Source organism: Nelumbo lutea, chromosome 5 (genome assembly GCF_056320005.1).
Source record: "Nelumbo lutea isolate HS-2025 chromosome 5, American lotus-T2T, whole genome shotgun sequence".
Lineage (NCBI taxonomy): Eukaryota > Viridiplantae > Streptophyta > Magnoliopsida > Proteales > Nelumbonaceae > Nelumbo > Nelumbo lutea.
The window spans coordinates 34,819,498-34,840,731 of record NC_142688.1 but is presented as its reverse complement, the minus strand read 5'-3'; the positions used below and the strand labels follow the sequence as shown (position 1 = coordinate 34,840,731).

General features: G+C 38.9%; 1 pseudogene; it reads right to left on the bottom strand.

Moving 5' to 3' along the window:
• Positions 1 to 17,582: 17,582 nt before the first annotated feature.
• On the bottom strand, positions 17,583 to 19,389 carry LOC148851636 (sucrose synthase 2 pseudogene; annotated as a pseudogene).
• Between the last annotated feature and the right edge of the window lie 1,845 nt (positions 19,390 to 21,234).

Below are 21,234 nucleotides of genomic sequence, written 5' to 3'. Positions count from 1 at the left end.
AGAAAAAATAGTCTCTATCTATGCATAGATAAGAGAGCGCTCCCTTCACGTGAGGACATGAGAGATCCCCCCTCAAATTGAAAACGCATCCTTTGTTTTAGCCTCATCAATCAATGAGGGCACAAGATAATCAATGAAGCGACGGATTACATTTGTTTAGTTTTGATTCATTTAAACAAGTCATTTTCCAACCTCAACTAAAATTTTGGCCTATTTAATGCCCAGCGGAAAATCAGTTTTTCTTATATTCACTTTTTTTTTTCATTTAAAAAAAAAAGGAACCATGAAGCTTAGTTCCATATTTACAATAACTCAAGCAAAATTATATTTGAAAATAAAGATAACCTCATCTGTTTCAGCTATATATGGAGAATGATATGAAGTTTTGAATACTAAACTAATCAGATTTGGCTCTAAAATATGGATTTAATTCATCAAAGCGATCCCGATTTTTTTAAGTGAAAAAAAAAATTGATGGAAGAAGAACAAGTCTCCAGAGTCAAAACTTCACAAAGTTAGAGGAAAAAGTAGAAGCAAGAAAAAAAAAAGTTTTCTAAGTAGTTTGTTCCACTCTTTTTTCGTTAGATAAGCTATCCATTTCTGACATGTGGAGAATGATATAAATCGAAAAAGGCCAATTAAATTAAGACTCAAAATTGATTATGCATTTGGGCTGTACTCCACGTATTAGGGGTCGTTTGATAATGGTTGAAGTTGCTAAATTAAATGGCTTTCTTTTCGAATGACTAATTGCTTTGTTTTTTATTGAATACATTAATTAATATTAACCTATGGGTCTAAGTTTCAAATGGGCAATAATTAAGAGGAACACCCAAAGAATGCTTTGCTATATGGTGAGGGCGCGCTATGTGGACCGTGTGGTACTAATATGCGTGCATGGTTGATAGAGTGACCCAGTTAATACTTAAGAGATACGCATGGAAGATCCCTAGTTTACCAGCATATTCCTTTTTCCGGATGATCGAGTCTAGTAGATTCATTTTAGCTTTTAAATGCTAATCTAGGCATTATGTATTTATGTTAGGAATATGGAGTCACTGTAACTTAGAAGGAGAAGCTCTGAGGTTCGTCTGAAGATACTATCTTTAGAACATTATTTGCCCCCACTCAGTTCTACTGAGTTTGTTGTTGGGTTACAGGAAAATTCGTTCCCAGGATACAATAGAGCCTTGGGCGAGAATTTGCAACAACAAAGTTGAAGAGTCTCTAAAAAAACATTCTGTGAGACTGTAGCAGATCGGACAGAGAGAGAGAGATAGTGAATTTCGAAATTGTGTGTTTTGGAGTCTGATTCATGCTCCTTAAATAATTTGTGAAGAAGTATGGGGAAAAGGTAGGTGCTGGTTTAGAGAAGGCACATTGAACAGTCACAGTTTCAACCATTGATCACACCCGATCGAATCATGATCGTTGATCAACGGTGATCAACAGTCATCAACACACCAAAACCAGAGCCGCCTATCGCGAGTCACACAGGTGCACGCAAAGTGCGCCTCTAAAGCGCCTCATTGCGCCACACACACGCGTGCACACGCATGCGTGCACGTTGCACGGTATCGAATCCCCATACTCTCTTCTACTAATTCTAAAGAGTGTAAATCAACTCCTATTGAAATACTGAAAACAAACATTGTATTTATCCAATGTGGGACAAGTTCAAAACTGAGTTTTTTTTTTTTTTTTTGTAAGAGAAAAACTGATTTTTCAACCAAGTGTGCAAGTGCAATTTCTCATATAATTGACCAATCAAACCCATTAAATTTTAATCTCTTATGAGATTAAAATCCAACAATTTAAGGACTGATTTATTTGCAGCATAATTTTCATTTGCACTTGTGTGTAAAAGTGTGGGAGTAGACATGATTTGACTGTAAATGCAAATTCTGATTTATTTTTATTTCAACTTTTTATCTGATTTTGTTTAATTGCAATGCATAAGAAATAAAACAAAACTTGATGTAAAGCAAAACAAAATACAAAAAAAAAAGTAAACCAAAATTTGTGTTACCACACAACCCTCCCTTGTATTAATATATGTGCCTCTAGATGACTCGGGGTCCCATTTTATGACCTCAGCTCCCATGAAATGACACAGGTGTTTTTGTACCCTATAGAATGAACAGTGCTCGTACATGCCAGTATATATAACCCTATATAATACAATATTTTAGTTTGGAATTTGATAATTAACACTAATAATAAATACTTAATAATTGCTTATATAGTGAAAGACACTAGACGTTTGAAAAAGGAAGAAGAAGAAGAAAAGACGGTGATTTGGGCATATCCCCATTAATAAACCCCCACTAATGGTCAAAACTACTTTTTAAAGGACAAAAATAACCCTCTATGTCAATTTTTAATATTGTTAAAAAGAGGGCATTTTTGGTCATTTTCACATGCATGCACAGCCATGCACCAACCCATTCATCAAAAATGAGATGTGCTCTAGTCAGTACCCTAAATGGAAAGCTTGACATTGCCCTTTTTTGTTACATCCACGTAGGCACACTTTGCAATGTTCTTCTTTCGAGTGGTAATCCCAATGAGAGTGGCCTAATGGGTACAAATTGGAAGGATATGAGAAAAAAAAAAATTTATTGTCTGATTTACACAGTGACATGCTCATGACTTGATGAGAGTGCACTCTATGATGGCTCTTTTCTATTTTGAGGGGCTAGTTACTGTATAGAAATAAGGGGAGGAGGCTTCCAAAGGCTAACTTTACGGGCAAGAAGCCAAAGGTGTAAGGTAAGGTGCCCCTTGAATTGATACACTAGCTATTTAACCTGGTCGGCCCTGTGAATGGCACATTTAGGGACAACCCATCATCATCATGGTCACTATCCCAACTTAAAGTAAATAACATCCAAAATAGTATTCAGTGCTGAGGATGATGAATTACATTCAGTTTCCTAATAGAAAGGTTAAGGCTTTGTGGCCTTGTGGGTGAACTTAAATAGTCTTATATTTGTGGCCTTGTGAGAAGGAGAGAGAATAATTTGGCATCGAATAATGCTATTAATATAATTTATATAGATTAGAGTTTGTTTGGATGATCTATGACATGACTCTACATTAAAGAACACGTGATTTTAATTTTCTTCCTTTTCTCTCTTGTTTGTTTTCTTGTTGACATATCTAGGCACAGGGTGCATGAGATCCGAGTCTCTGCCACTAGTTGTGACTTGTTAGATCAATTGATTGACGGAAAATAGTTTGAGATTCTTGATTAATTTGGAAAATGCCATAGAACAGGAATGCTAAATCTCCTTTGGTTCATGAACCTAATTACCCACCCAAATATGCTGACATATGAATCAACTGGATCAAGCTAGTATTCCAAAACATCTACAAACCTTCCTCTTGGATTTATACAAGAGGAGTAATCTTTAAAAAATTTAGAAAACCTAGACAAACTCCTATTTGCTCTGTATATATTATATGTACTAAACATGAATACAGTGGGCAACTGATGGGTTTTTTCAGTCGGTAGGGTTGGTTGCCGGGGCTTGTCGCAGTAGAGAGATTTGGGGCCTAATCCCACTGCCACCAGGGGTTGGGGGTTATGGGTATGGAGGATGGGCCATCCCAATTGTGTAGCCCAATGAATCAAAATGTGTTCTCTCTCTTTCTCTCTCTCTATATATGTATATAGAGGTATTCATTCCTTTAATAATGGATTTTGAAGGATCTCTCTAAGCCTGTTCTCCAATTATCAACTGAGAAAATTATAGAAAAGAATATCAGTGGATACATATTGATTGATACCAAATTTTTGGTATCAGTGCATATGGAGTTATCCTTGATTTTGATTTTACTTGTATAACCATATATGCACCAAGACTTAGAAACTAACTAGTACGATGAATTTAGAACAAAATGCTTAGCGACTGCAAATTGTGTTTGAAGTATAAACAATAAGGGAACAATAATACAATGAGGTTGCGTGGCTGTTCTGTCGTCCAAAGCTATGAGCTCCTCTATTCAGCCGCCATGGGTTTCATGCAAAGGATCAGGACCTAAAATATCAAGCAAGTTCTTCTACAAATTTAGTGATGGGATTGTCCATGGCTCTATGCCAAGTATCAGAATGGTCATAAACGAACATATGGTTCAGTTCATCAAGAACCAAAGGCAAGAACAGAATTTATACAAGGCTCCAAATAATCTGAGCATGTTACGTAGTAGAGATCAATTATCATGCATCCTCTACATGCATGTCAACTTTATACTATAAAGAAAAAGGAAAAAGGAAGAATCTCATTTCATTGCAACAGTGTGTGGTGAAAAAGTAGATAGATAGAGCACAAAGAGCTAGCGGATGTCATAATGTATGTACTACATGAATGAATGATAATGGTCTCATAAGCCGACAAGCCAACCACAGCATCTGCATGCAGGGATGAACTGTGTAGGGTCCGTTGGAGTTGCACGACTTTGCACCATATATAAAATAACAACTGTCCCTTTCTTTCTTCTGTCTTGCTTGCATTTACATACTTTATGTAGTGGGATCAAGATCTTCGGCCCAAGTAGTGGATAATATATCAATCCAAGAAAACATTTTCTGGGACCGTGTCACATGCGTACCTTGCATGGAAATGAGTCTAACTTTTTACGAGTTATTTGAGCTTGGTTTAGTTCAATTTCAGTCAAGCTCGAGTCCAATTCAGTGGATCGATTACTAAACTAGAACTCGGCTCCTGAGATTCATGAGCCGGATCGAATATATATATATGTATATAATATAATATAATATAATAAGATTATAAAAAATAATATATATAATAAAAATATTATAATTATTAAAATTTTAAATATAAAATAATTTTTATATATGATTTTTATTTTTATAAAATACTTTTATAGTAAAATATATAATAAAATATTTTTACAAAATATAAAACTAGTTGAGCCGAGCTCGAACTTATGACCTTTTGACTCTCGAGCCTTATAAAATAGTCTCGAGCCAAACTCGAGCCTGGTACTATTTGGCTCAACTCGGGTTGAATCCAACCCTTACTACCCTCAATGAAAATCATTTGAAATAAAAGATGATCAATTGGTGTGATGTTTAAAATTTATTGAAAATGCTGATGGGTTTACATCTTATTGAAGATGTATTTGGGTATTGGATTGTCCTTGATGTGGCAACACATCATCAGGCTTGGGCTTTACTGCCATGTGGACCAACCAAAAGCTGACAAGTGGTTGAGCCGAGGACTGCCACCATGTCATCAAGCTAGGGCTTGGACAATCCAGTGAGTAATGACATGGAACCCCTTAGTCAATCATCGAAGTAGACAGACTAGTGTTAAAGGAATCTGGATCACCTATCAACAAACCACGCTCCAACCCTCTACTAACATAATCTCACACCGTACATCCCATACATGGCGGGTCCCGCTTTATGATAGATCCTAATCTTATGGTGAGATGTGCGGTGTTAGATCAATTTGATAGAGGGTTGGAGTTCATTTTATTGGCAGAAGATCCCAGCTCGTGTTAAAGAACATCATATTGCACATCTCGTACAAGGTGGGACATGTGAAGAATGCAGGTTGGTGGTGATCGAGTCCGGATCTCATGCCTAAATCTACCCACATAACATCGCAGCCACACATGGAGAACATCTTGTTCTCCTACATAGTATTATACAAAGAGAGATGTTCCCAATTCACGGGGATAGTGTGTTGTGGGTAGACGTGGGCAGAATTCTACTAATTCACTTGTTCACTTAAGCTCTTAATATCATTTGAATAGTTCAATTCGTCCAAAAGAGCTTAGCCTAATCGATCACTTCTTTCCTTTACTCACTTGAGCATCAAAATACTCCTCCCCGATGATCCACCTTGGGGCCTCTGTTGACCATTTGTATGCACACGCCGCTGGATCCAATTCAATTCACCGAATGAGCATATGGACATTTCATCTACTATTCATCCACCTTACCTTGAAAAGCATCAATCTTAAACCACTATTATAGGAAATGCGAGCTCCGACTACTAGTTAGGGCAAATTTAGCACCGTGATCTAATTTGTTAAATACATAATTAAGATGCCCGATTATTTATTATTAAATAGGTGCCTCACAGCTGAAAGTTCCTGGATTGTACACTTTTATAAGTGTGAAATCGGGTTCTCATTTCCGACAACACCTGAATGATTTCTATGATGTCTTCAAAAGTTCATAATAAGTAGGGACCCCAAAAGAAGAGTTCCAATGTATAGTAATCAATAGAAAGACTAATAGCAATGAAAAGTATTGGAAACTTGTTTTTTAGCCCGCCACCCAGTTTATTCATCGCCTACACTTCCCTCTCTCTGGCCACATGAACAGAGACCTATATAAAATGCCTATAGAACAAGAGATCCAAGACAAAGTATGGGTGGTGAATCATTTCGTTTAGGGTTTTGGGACCCATCTTCAACGGTTTTCCACTTGCAAAGGTTGAGTGCAAGATTGAAATTAATTGGCTTCAATTCTAAACGTTTGATCAAGTTAATATATTAAAAGAAAATTACAGAAAACAAGAGGGGGGGGGGGGTTAATTCATGGCATGATAATATAACCATTGAACTGATCGAAGGCTTGACTCTTGAGACAAGCTTTTTTGTGTTAAAGCTTAAAAGATTGAAAAATTATTAACACAGCATGGACTAAAGAAATATCCTAATTAATTCATATCTCTCTCTCTCAACCTGACAAATACATACCATGCATGGCAACAAGTATTTTCTCCGGTCCATTAACTAGTTTCCCTGAGAGAGAAAAATTCTTGTTATTTGTGAACTAGCAAGAGTAGGTATATTGGGCTGTAATTCTAATTGAGATTAATTACTTTAGACTTTTATGGATAACATAAGTAAATTATTTGTTCTCGTTTCTGTGGGTTAATTCTACTTTTAATTGGTATAACAGTCGGCATGCTCAACCCTTTTCTGTTATAAACAAGATCATGAACCAGTTCAGCATTTGGTTGGGACTTGAGACCGTCTTTAAGTTACAACGTATGCAACCCAGACAAGACGTCGGCCATGGGCAATCCGGCAATGTGACAAACAGATATTCCATTTGAAAGTTATATCCATATAGACACTAGCATTTGGAAGAGGGAAACCCAAAATCAATCACTGATTAACTTCTTCTCTTCTTAATCTAAACTCTGGATCAACAACCATGTTGTGTTAGAGATCACTCCACCTAGCTAGCACGTTCTCAGATTCTCAGTCACTCTTTCTAAAAGATCTTTTGATGAATTAATGGAAGAAGAGAAGTTCCTGAATAAAACAAGAACAAGAAGACTCCCTCGCTAAAAAACACAGGCAAATCGAGTCACATGAAATGGAAATTGACGTTGTCTGTATATAATTAATTTCAAACTTTTGACAGACATTAATTTAACAGAGGGCGGTGCAATTTGATTCAGGTTGACAGATGGTATTCTAGATTTTGAACAACCTGTCGGTCGTATTATTGGAATGTTTTGCATGTTCTCGGCGTTTCAGTAATAATTCTAACAACAACAACAAAAACAAAAATGGGACCAATCTAGCAGCCAAGGACCCAAACAACCCAAGAGTCCTCTCCAAATCAGCTTAGTGAGTGACTTGAAAAAATAGTGCTCCACATGTTGTCTGGTTTGCCATTTAGTCGAGGGCAATTATATAAATGTCCGGCAGTCTTTATCATATTCTAAAATAAGCTCTTTTACAAGTGAGCATGAGTTGGTTTGATTTGGTTTTAAAGCAGAAATGTACTCTGTCAAGATGGATTTTTAATTTTGGTATTCTTAAAAAAGAAAAAAAAAAGAAATAACCTTTTCTTAAGAAAACATTTCATAACGTTAAAAATCAAATTAGATAGCTATATATATTGTTGAGTTTGATATGTAACATACCATATAAGCCGTTTTCTTTAACATTACAAATTATAAATTATAATTAATTCCAAATTGTGACATTGATTTGTAATTACTTCCAAATGTTTAAACTTTAAATTAGATTTTCAAAAAAATTAATAATGCATGGTTGGAATCTTATTATAATTTAAATTTGTAAATATTACTTTTTACATTACTTATTATATATTCAAATATTCAAATGAAGAAAAATATCAATTCGTATAAGTTGTTTAATGGTCAAGTGAGACCATGATCTTTTTGACATGAGTACTTGCCACTTGAGTTCAAATTCACATCCTTAGAGTATTTTAAAATTTATTTTAAGGCAAATTGCCAAATTCAATTCCACCAGGGCCAATCAAAGCTGATTCCATCAAGGTCAATCAATACTAGTTTTTTAGGTCGGTTCAGGTAAGGTAAGCCCCCAGGCCCCATAGATAGACCTAATAAAGTAGACATTTTCATATTGAATGTTTGTCCCATATTAATGTTGATCAACTTGTGCCTTGAATTTCTTTATGCAGCCCGTTCTATGATTTGACTTGATATTTGTAGAGAAGCAGCAGATGGGAAATTTCCATTGGACCTTGTGATAGACGTGCAGGGCTTGGGCCCATATCCCCCATGGTATGGAGTAAACCTGTTTTATATATGGGTTCCATTATTATGCATCATGTTTTTAGGGTTACTACTAAATGGCACATGCATTGTATGTAAAAATTTCAAATTACAATAATTTTCCTTTTTCTTCTTATTATTATTATGAAAAATATACATTAATATAAATACATCCACATTATGACATTATAGGTTCACCCACTTGATCTAGATGACTTAACTACTCGACCACCACCTAGATGGAAATACCATTTTCAGGTAGTTTAAATTATATGTTTAATTTACATATTGCTTATCGCACTTAACTTCATTTGATGTACTTAATATATAATATTAAAGATATATCCAAAATTTTCTACAAATTTTACATTTTTGTGATTTTTTGTATTTTTATTTTAAAATAATATTATTTAACTATTACATTGATCCATTTGACCCAAACCATTAGCCCATCACTCAAAGAGGAAACTTTGTTTTATTTCTAGGTTGATTTTAAATTATGTATTCCATTTCCCTCGTTAATAAAATTACTTTTTATGCATAATACTTGATGTAACCGTTTTTGGTCATGTACCAATTTTTTATTTTTTGGCTAAGTACCTCATCATTTGACTTGCTCCCAGGAGAGGATGGTGGAGCTCCCTGATGGTGAACTGCCTGGGGGAGAGCTATGCTGAGCACCTTGATGGCGAACTGCCTGCGGAAGTGCTATGCTGAGTTCCCTGGTGGTGAGCTACCTTGGTGGACTCGTCATTTGACCTGCTCCTAGGCGGCCTGTAACTCAGAGGATGGCGGAGCTCCCTGGTTCAGTGCAACTTGACTACCCTCTGCATGAGGTGATCTTCTCTCCTTTGTAGGCGACGGGAGCTGAGAGACCTGCAAGAACTCCATTTTTCCTCGTCTTTGTAGGCAGCGAGAGCTGGGGAACCTGCGAGAACTCCATCTTTCCTCCTCTTTGTAGGCGGCGGGAGCTAAGGAACCTGCGAGAACTGAACCAGGGGGCTCGGGGGTATTTACCTGGTGGGGACTCTCTGATGCCAAAGTTAGCACTCTGATTGTCGAGAGCTTGAAGATGATATTAGAGGAATGAGAGAGCTAGAGAGTAGGGATTACCTCCATTTTTTCATTCTCTCCCCTTGCCTTTGGGGGTTGGAGTCCATATATAGCGTGTCCTATCAAATCAGGTGTGACTGCCTCTATCAAGTCAGGCATAACCGCCTCTGTCTCTCTGTCGCAGTTGTCGCTGTCAGAGCTGAGGCGGCGGGTGTAGGCAGCTGTTGCAGAGTACGTCTCTGCCAGGCAAGGCGTCGTCTGGCGAGAGATGTGGGCGCAGGTCTCTAGATCTGTCAAGTACGGTTGTCAGGCAGGAGATCTTCCTACGATACGCCAAACTGCTCTTCTGTACCGAGCTACCCTACAAGTGGCGAGCTGCCTGGGGGAGCTATGCCGAGCTGCCTGGCTCCTTGGTGGTGAGCTCCTTGGAGAGTTGCCTAGCTCCTTGCTGAGCTCTTTGGTGAGCTACCGAGCTCCTTGGCAAGCTCCTTGGAGGTAACCGCCATGCACGTTGACCAACTTCCGGAACGTGGGCCGACCTCCACATATCGTGGGGTATGCATGCCGAGTTTATCGCTGGGCACGTCTTATGGGTTGCCAGGTCGGGTCATGTGCCAAGCTGATCCAAGTCGGCTAGGTCGGCCAGGTTGGATCATGTGCCGGGCTGATCCAGGTCGGCTAGGATGGCCAGGTCAGATCATGTGCCAAGTTGATCCAGGTCGGCCAGGTCGTGTAGGCCACGTGCAGGCCACGCCAGGCAGTGCGTAGGCAGCGCGCAGGCCGTGCCAGGTCGCGTGCAGGCCGCGCCAGGTCGCGTTCAGACCGCGCGCCAGGCAGCGCGTAGGCTGCGCCAGGCCGACCACAGGTGGGACACCAACTAGGTAAGTTGTTGCTTGGGTGTCGCCTAGTTGTCACGAGGTGCCACGTGTCACAATTTCACTGGAGAGCCAAATCTGCCCTCATCATTTGCCCCCCACTCCCAAGCTGAGAGTAACTCAGTGAAGGGAGTATTCTTCTTTTGGCCTGTAAGTCGATGGGCTAGTAAGTGCCGATCCAATTCCTTAGGCCTTGGGAATCGTCTGTATGTGGCGAGCTGCCTATAAGGTGAGGTGGTCTCCGCCAGTTTAGTAGTGTAGCCCTTAGGCTCTAGGGGCAATTTATAGTTCACTTTTGCTGATTTTGCCCATGCTAAGGAGGCAACTGGGTATTTAGCAATAATGTGGCCTGTAGGCTTTGGGAGCGGCTTGTAGTCCACTCTTCTTGACTTTACCCATGCCGAAGAGGCGACTGGGTCTTAAGCAGTAATGTGGCTCATAGGCTTTGCCTGTGAGGTGCCAAACTACCTGTGAGGTGTTGGGTTGACCAGGTGCCGAGCTACCTGTGAGGTGTCGAGCTGACCAGGTGCCAAGCTACCTGAGGTGTCGGGCTGATCGAGTGCCGAGCTACTTGTGAGGTGTCGAGCTGACCAGGTGCCGAGCTACCTGTGATTGTGCTGAATCAGCCTCGTAATGCCGGTCACCCACTCCTGTAAGAAGCTACTAGGAGCTTGACCTTCGGGGGCAGCACTACTAACTTTAGGTCACCAACTCACATGGGAGCCTTGGAAGGCTCGACCAACAAGGGTGCCTATGTAGTCCGTTGGCCGCCAACTTCCGCGAAAGCCACGAAAAGCTCATCTTTGTAGAAGGGACCTTGCGGAGAGGACTGATGAGGTTTTATCTGAATTGAAAGTAAGGTTGGTAGAGCTACTTAGTCTGTTAGCTCTCTGCATAGTCATTGAATTCATAAAAAAATGTAAACTATAAAGCGATACCTTCAATTTCTAAAAAGTGAGGACTTAGCTTTTTGGGAGAAGATGATCTAGCTTTTATAGGATGAGAACTTAGCTTTGGTAAGATGAGAACTTAGCTTTTTGTAGCGTGTTCCCACAGACGACGCCAATTGATGGTGCGCAATCCGGTCACTCCTAGCTGGCACTTGTGTGGCTCCTAAAAGGTACCTGAGATGGAGAAGATGAAGGGCTTTCCCGGCAGGAACACTCTGACGCTTAAGTTACAGCTCTGTGAAAGATACAAAGAGAGGAGGAAAGCTAAGAGTGTAGATAGCGCGAGTATGTGGACGTTACCTCTGTCCTTTGGGATTGGGCTGCTTATAATAGAACTCTGTCGAATCAGGCTCACATGCCTCCGACAGGGCAAGTATAACCGCCACTGTCATCCTACCGTAGCCGCTACAGCTAGGGCTGAGGTGGCACGTGCGGGGCCATCCTTGCATGGTGAGTACCTGTTAGGTGTAAGACACATTCTAAAGGTGACGGGCACGACACTGTCTGACGAGAGACGTGGGTGCAGTCTCCAGGTTTGTCGGGTATGGTGGTCGGGTAGGAGGCCTTCCTGTGATATGCCGAACTACTCTTCTGTGAGCTACCCTGCAAGTGGCGAGTTGCCTGTGGAAAACTATACTGAGCTGTTTGGCTCGAGGTGTCTCTACCTCGGGGGTATCTAGAGGCGGATTGTGGTGTTCCTGCTTGAGAGTGGCCTAAAATCCACTAGGAGGAGCTCGGGCATTAAAAAATGTCAAGGGGCCCCGAGCTCGGAGGTAGCTCAGAGTGCCTCAGCCTTGGGAAGGAGGCGCAAACCAGGTGGCTCTCGGCGAGTAGCCTAACCCGTTGAGTTGCCAGACTTAGCTCGGTGGGCCCTTCCCACCGAGATGCGGTTGCGGTTGCTGTGCTGTCACGTTGAGTCATCGCTTGAGCAAGGTCACGCCCACGTGTACCCGTGCTACGAGGTCGGGTCAAATCACCCTCCATCAATACTTATTTTTTAACATAACTAATATATAATATTAGATACATAGCTATATTCTATTTTTTTATAAATATATAACATCAGATATATGCCCAATTTTTTTATAAATTTTATGTGATTTTGTGATACTTTGTAAAAAATATAATTTTTTAACATACTAAATACATTTTAAATAACTACATGGGTATTTTGGACATTTTCATGCCTTTTGTTAGAAGATCCTAAGAGGGTCTGCTTGCAATTGTTTCAGAAATGTCGGGGGAGGTGATTGCAATTATCAAACTTCAAGTGGGGTTTCAGCAATGATCAGAAACTCTAGGGGAGATTTCAGAAATTTGCCCATTATTATATATGTATTGATTTGGTTAATGGAATATAATGATGAGATACAAAACTCCTTAAATATATAATTCAATGAGGGAGAGTGAGAATTAATACCTTAAATGCAGGGAATTGAATGATGTTAATAATAGTATTCAAATTACATTGTTTGCCCTTACAAATAACATAGATATAGCCATTAGGTGTACAAAGATGAACTACTTTTTTTTTGATTTAGTGGATTTCTTCTCCTCCCCGTGGGCATAGGCCATGGGTTATGCCGCACTAAATCTCTGAGTGCTCTTGAGTTTTTTTCCTTGTTTGCCAATCGTTTAAAATCTTGGGTTTGTCATTAGAATTAAAAATAAGAGCTTTGTGCACTTTACAAAGTTTTTGTTAGACCATATCATTTGTACTATATATTCATCGATACAAATGTAAACATATGGTATATATGATGTCTCATTTTGTGGTTCAGACTATGATGCGAAAAAATCTTTCTGACATTATAGATTTTTCCCTCATTTGGATAACCAATCAATCGGATAAAAATAATAATCAATCAGGTGGATTTTCATCAAAATTCACTGATCAGGGTTGTTTGATCAAAGTCTTTGTGACATTATAGATTTTTCCCTCATTTGGAACACAAATCTTAATTACTTTTGTGAAAAACCTTAGGGCACATGGTAATTGTTTTTATTCGGCATTAATCTATCTTCTTATTTATGAAAACTTAAAGAGAGAGACCAACCACTGATATCAATCAATGAAGGCCCTTTAAAAAGATAGATCACGTCCTTTGAGTTTGAGTATCACAATCTCCTTAGCTTAATGTGAAGTTGTTTCTTCTAGAAAAATCTATGGTGCAGGTCCACATACAAGATTTTTACTATAATTATTGATGCTCAATAATCGAATCATGTAAATGCAACTATATTTATGTTTTTCTTTAGCAACAATTAGTTGGAGTTAATATAAAAGCTTTTATTTATGCCGCATTTCTTTTTATGTGATAAGTGATGAAACAAAATCCTCATCGAAATAGAGAAAGTACTTAAGAGTGCTTCCCTTTAAGGTTGAAACAGGTGGATGCATTGGCGAGAACTGATATATACACAAAGCAGGTTTGATTTGAAAATCATTTGTTTGTAAATGTTTGTTTTGTTATTATGTGAATTATCAAGCTCTTCAATGTATGTAACCAATTACCAGTGAATGCGATGATGTTCTATATACATGGGACAATGGACAGATAAGATGGTCATATTGAAGACCATTGTATAAACATCCTTGTTGAGTATGTTCAGAAGAAACACGTTTAGTGTTGTTTAGAGCAAGGTTTTTAAAACTGAGCTGGATAGCAAATCGTTCTGAAGACTGGTTCCTGGTCAAACAGTCTGATTGTCCAGTTTGATCGAATGACCTATTATGATTTAAAAAATGAAAAAAAAGGCAAAAAACATTGTCCTAGTTGATGGTTTGACTGCCCATGTCATTGACTAAATTAACAGTTTTTAGTCAAAAAATGGTTTTAGAGTGAAATAAAGCTGGTTACTTGACCGGTTATTGGGTTTCCCAGTCCGACCATCCGGTCCAGTCCGATTTTGAAAACCATGGTTTAGACTAGCCTGTCTAAGATACAAAACTTCATATTTTTAATACTTGGAAAATACTACTAGAATAAAAATTGCCAAATGAAAAGGAGTCTTGTGGAGATGACTTTTATTCTTTTAAACTACAATTTTCCCAACAGTTTAGTTTGCTAATCACATGGTCCCTAAAAGAAAAAAACAAAAGCCACAAATATAATAGGATAAAAGTAGTTTGATGGTTTTTTTTGATGGCATGGTCTTTTGGAAGTTTCAAAAAAAAATGACAATTTATATTATTTATAATTTTATTTTTGTTATTTATAATATCAAACATTCAAAAAAGGTTTCAGAATTTCATTTGCCGCAAATACAAGTGAAACAACTTACATTTTCTTTTTCAGAACATTGATTTGAAACTGAAATGTGTAAAATAAACTCACATTTAAAAAAAATAAAAAAGAAGTAAATTCGAATGGAACAGCATTAAGAAATACACTCATTATTTGCCTTCTTTTTGATAATGGTTAATAAAATTTTAAGGTCACCACTTTTCCACCTGGAATAAATTTTGGGTTAAAAAACAACATTAATTAAGAATTATACTTAGAAAACATGTTTTCATATAGTAGTTAGAGGTGGCAATCTCACTTGGGTTCAGGTGGTTCTCCATGCCATTGTTCCACTTGGCAAATTCCAACCCGGTGACCTTATAATAAAGTATCTACTCACTTCACATATCAGAAAGTAACAAAAAACCTAAGAGCTACTTTCCATTGTGGAAAATGCAGAACATGTTAGGATATGAGTTTGGCAAGGTCAATTAGTACCATAAAAAATGATGGTGTCAATGAATCGATTTTGGATTGAACCTGTCCAGTCCAAAATCAATTTGGACGGATTGGATGGATCAATAAGACGTATTGGATTGTACCAATTCAGTCTAAAATATTTATTAAATTGGATTGGACATGGTTTGTCCATGCTAAATTTATATTGAATTGGGTTGGTTAAAGCCAATATCTGGTTGATTGATATAAGATAAGAATATATGTGTCAATGGATCGCGTTTGGGTTGAAGCCAATCTAAATAAAAAATGAATTTGAACAGATTGGAGGGTCTAAACATTGAATTGGACCGATCCAAATTGGTCCAAAACATTCATTGAATTGGATTGGACCTGGTCTATTTATAATGGACTCACATTGGAGTGGATCGGATTGGACCAAATCCAATCCAATTGACACTCCTAGTTGACAAATTTTCCATGACCTCTTCCCCAATTTATTCTTCATCTTCTTCTTCTTCTTCTTCTTCTTCTTCTTCTCTCTCTTGGGCATTACCACTATATATTACACATCATAGGGATTAGAGAGTGGGGATAGAGCAGGGTACATGTGAGATCCACTAACCTTACCACAGAGAGCCTGGAGTTACATGGGTTTGAATGTTTGATCCCATGCCTCTATATTCAAAGGGATGCCAAGTGGCCGTCTTAATTACTTGGTCATCGTTTCCCCAAACGCTTCAAGGAAAATAAAAATGAGCAATTGAAAATGCTATAACTAGCTTCAGTTTCTGAATTCAATATATAATAAATAGTGTAAGAAAGAATTCGACATTCACCAAACATGTGGAATTGAAGTCTTAAAATATGCGAATTTCTGAATCCATCATTAATAAGAAAATGATCCCAAAGACAAAGTCCATAAGCCTTTGAAATTGGTTTCCTCAATTCCACCCCAGTTTCAACACTACCCTTAAACAAGTTGGATCTTTAGTTATGATGATATCTTTCTTGCTCTTAAAAGTTGATTTTTCCTTTTAATCTTCAGCACAAGTGAAGATAAGTGATTTTTGACAAGATGAAGTCTCTAAAAAGAGTTAAGTGACGCAACGTGGAAGCAATAAACCGGGCTGGCTATGCAAGCACCGGGCGAACCAAGTTTTCAGCGAAACAAGAAAGAGAGAATCTCTAGAGGAGAGAGAAAATGTGGCGATAATTGAAGAGAAAATCTGAAGTGTGTATCTGAAAACAATAGCAGTATTTATAGTACATCTGGAAATTATAGAATAAATCGGAGAGAAAACTATAGTTGATCTAAACATCTCAATTTCATAGCTGGATCGAACTCTTCTTGCTCTTGGTCTTAATAGGATTGAACTTTTTGGCTGGATCTCCACCGTTGGATCTCCTTGGATCTAATCCGTGAATCTTGGGAGTCTTGGATTATCTTGATCTCTGGAAGTCTTGATTATCTTGAATTCTTGATGGATCTTGTTTCTTGAATTATCTCTTTCTTGGATTATCCTTTGAATTATCCTTAAATCTTGGGATAATCTTGACTTATCTTGAATCTTCCCTTGAATCTTGGGATAATATTGGATTCTTGGATATTCTTGGGATAATCTTGAATTCTTGAATTATCTGAATTCTTGATTTATCCTTATCTTGCAAGCTTCCTATCCTATGAACTACCACCCATATGGTGAGATGGGTCTCCATCATGATGAGATGGGCCTCCATCATTCTCCCCCACTTGGAAAGGACTCGACCCCGAGTCGTGGCTAGGATATGCAAGTGTCCACCTGATGCAGCGTGGACTCCCTGTTGGAAGCGAGCAGGATCAATAACTGACCCAACTTCTGTTAGCAATTGTGCATAACCAAGTTCCTGAATACTTTGATGACTGACTATAGTGGAAGCCAAAGAAGAAAAGGAAGATTGCTGAACTTGTAATTGCTGCTGATTAAGTAGCTATATTTGGAGTTGTGCCTGTAGTATTTGAGAAATTTGTTGGGCAGACAAAATCTGTGATTGTGTTTGTGTTTGGGCTGGAAGTTGCTGAACCAATGACTTTTTCCGTTGCTGCTGTTGCTCAAATAAGGTAAACTCCTCCGGTTTCTCCCACCAACTTTCACTAGTTACAGTGTTATAATAACACTTAAATCCCTCAGGCGATGTGTGCTCAGTGCAATTACAAGTTAAAGGACCTGCTGTCTGTGTACTTACATGAACAGCTGAAGCAATAGATGCAGTTGAAAGTGCCACTACAGCTTGGGAAGTTGCAGGAATGCTGCTTGCTGTCTATGGTACAGTTTTAGTACATTGAGGCTATTGTTTACTAGCTTGGGAACTCTGCTGTTGTGTCAGATTTTGACTTGATGGCTGCATCATATTCAAGTGTTGTTGCAACTAGGAAGACGATTGTCGTGATGATTGAGAGCTTGCCTGTGGAACTTGCATCTGTTGAGATAACATCTAAGAAAATTGAGCAGATGACTGTTGTAAAGGCTGAAGCAGGGGTTGCTGGATGGAAGGAGCAGACAACTGTTGTTGGCCTGCCATGATAGAGACAGCTTGCTTTTGTGAGTTTTGAGGGGCTTGTTGTACTACAGTAGAGCAGCTCTGTTGGACTTGAGGTTGAGAAATTGGCAGCTGACCACTCAATCCAAATGGTTGTTGCGATGGCAGAACTTGACAAAAGGATGGACCAGATAACCAACGGAGCTGCTCATCCAAGTTGTACTACTTTATGAGGCCATGCATCTTCTCAATCTCTTCTATTTCTTCCCTGTCGTTGGACTTCTTCACATCATTGTAACCAGCAACAACAAGGTTCGCCAGTTCCCTTAGTCTGGAGTTCCTACCATAGAACTCAACCAGACCTGTTATGTTTTTCATTCGGTCGAGCCTCGCCATGGAAAAGATAATGGGCTTTGAGTGCTCTCTTAAAGTACCAATGCGTTCATCATTCTGCTCTGGGTCATATAAGTGCTTTTCAATTGAACCATGTAGAGCAGCGAGCCTCTTTTCTTTATCTGAGTATGGGAAGTAAATAGTCATATTTGCTCCTAGAGAGGCAATGTTGAACTTCGGATCAAAAACATCAGTGCCATGGACAACTCGGTACAGCCCCGGAAGAGTGAAAGAGGTGTGGTTCCCATACTGCCCAACAGTATTGTTGGTTCCTGCAATCTCTTGGTATGTACTTGTGATGATAAAATCTTGTAGCTCAGTAGTAATTTCACTTGATACATCCTCTGTTAATTTCTCCAGGTATGGCCATACGTCAAACCTTGAGATCCATTTCCTGAGAATTCCTTTTTCAATCCTAAAAGGCACCCGCTAAATGTGCGTATTTCCTGTCCCATTGATCCTCTCTAAACATTGATGGCATGTTGTCCCATTTCGCTCCTCTGCCTTTGGAGCTTTGGGGGGATTTTTCTCTGCCATGGGTAGTAAGGTATAGCGTATACCCTCCTTTTTGAGCTGGTATGTATTCTTCCTACCCATGTGCCTTGCATTTGTATCAAATTGCCAAGGCCTACCCAACAAAATATGGCAAGCATCCATGTCTACAATATCACAATATACTTCATTATTGTACTTACCAATAGAAAAGGGTACCTTGCAGCATTTCTCCACTCGTACGCCACCTCCTTCCTTAATCCACCCAATTGTGTATGGGTTAGGATGTTTTTCAAGAAGTAATTGCAACTTTTGTATGACATCCCTTCAAATAATATTTTCTTGACTGCCACTTTCAATAATCAAATCAAATAATTTACCCTTGACAATACATCTAGTACAAAACAATCTGTGCTTTTGAGAAATATCTTTATTTTTCTGGGACAACATTAATTTTCTCACAACACAGGTATACTCTTCATGTTCGTATGGACCCTTTTCATCTTCCCCATCAGGTCCACAGTATACTTCGTCCTCCACATCTTCTTCCTCCTCTCTTTCTACCATATTAACTGCCTTCCTCTTGGGACAGTCACTAGACCTATGTCCAACCTCATTACATTTAAAGCATTTAATAACGGGTTGTACTTGCTGGGTTACCTCGAGTATGTCCTCCTGTGGTAACCTTACCGGTGTTAGCTGTACTTGTTGGTGGGTGAGAAGGCTGAACTGCCGGGACTGATTTGTTCCTGTCAATAGTTGCCGGTCTGTTATCGCTCCCGCTGTACCAACGATAATTATCACTACGTGCCTTGTCTTGGAACATCAATTCTGCTTTCAAGGCCAGGTTCCTTGCTTCCTGCACACTGAGAACCATCTGTACACAAATTTTATCTCTGATAGACGGTCTCAAACAGCTCAGATAATGGGCTGCCTGCTAGTTATCACTTTCAGATAATTGAATTCTTTCAGCTAATCTTAAAAATTCAGATATATATTCATTAACACTATGGTCACCCTACACACACCGTTGGTAAGATTCAAACATGTACTGTTCATAATCTGGGGGTAAAAATCTACCTCTTATAAGTTGTTTCATGCACCTCCAGGTTCGAACGAGACCCCTTCCTTCTTTGATTCGGGTCTCTCTTAGGCGTTCCCACCAAACAGATGCGCCTCCCTTTAATCAAAAAGCTACCAATTTTACCCTTCGTTCCTTTGGTATCTCCATGTACTCAAAGAAACGATCGACTTCTGTGATCCAATCTAGAAGTCCCTCTATGCCAAGATCTCCACTAAAAGTAGCAATATCTACCTTGAGTTTAAATTCATCATTATTCCTACGGGGATGGAAATTACCTTGATTGTGCCAATTTTTGTCGTTTCTGTCGTTGTCGGGAAGAATTGGAGCACCACAAAATTCTAAATCATGAACGCGGTATTGACGGGTGGTTTGTCGTGGTCGTCTCCTTCGATCTGATGTGGATTTTCCCGGTTCTGTGCAACAATCTCCTGCAACAAGGTTTGCAGTTATTCAACCATCTCTGCCAACTGCTGTTCGATGTTACGTGTGGCCGTGCGCTGTTCTTCAATTGCTCTCCAAACAGCTGGGAACCCCTGATCTCCGTCACGGGGTGGGTTGCGACTGCTACCGACTTGGTTGGCCATCTGATTAGGCAAACATCCTGACTCTAATACCACCTGTCGCAGCGTGGTAGCAATAAACCGGGTTGGCTCTAATACCACCTGACGCAGCGTGGAAGCAATAAACCGGGCTGGCTATGCAAGCATCGGGCGAACCAAGTTTCTAGCGAAACAAGAAAGAGAGAAAAAGTGGTGATAATTGAAAAAAATCTGAAGTGTGTATTAACTGAAAACAATAGTGGTATTTATAATGCATCTGGGAATTATAAAATAACTAGGAGAGAAAACTGTAGTTGATCTAAACATCTCAATTTCATAGTTGGATCGAACTCTTCTTGCTCTTAGTCTTGATAGGATCAAACTCTCTGGCTAGATCTCCACCGTCAGATCTCCTTGGATCTAATCCGTGAATCTTGGGAGTCTTTGATTATCTTGATCTCTGGAAGTCTTGATTATCTTGAATTCTTGATGGATCTTGTTTCTTGGATTATCCTTAAATCTTGGGATAATCTTGACTTATCTTGAATATTCCCTTGAATCTTGGGATAATATTGGATTCTTGGATTTTCTTGGGATAATCTTGAATTCTTGAATTATCTGAATTCTTGATTTATCATTATCCTGCAAACTTCCTATCCTATGAACTGCCGCCCATATGGTGAGATGGACCTTCCTGATGAGATGGGTCTCCATCATAGAGACAATAAAAAGAATTATAGATGAAATAAGACATAATTTGGGGAATTATCAAATTTTCTCACCTCATAAATTTTTATATGTTTGTAAAATGGGAAACAGTGATAGTAATAAGTGAAAGAATATCACACAGTAGAAGTAGAAGGAGAGGGTATTGTATTATAGGTGAGTGTTTTAAAAAATAGAATAAAAAACAAATAAAAATTTGCAAGATAGGTAAAGTAAAGATTGTCTAAATGAGTTTAAGGACGCATGATTCAATAATAGAAAAATGAACAAATCAAAGTGGTGAAATAAGATTTATGTAGCCCAGCCAATATATTTGGGAGGAGGCTTGTTATGTCGAACTGAATACTTGTATGAATTGTTTGAGGCTTAGAAA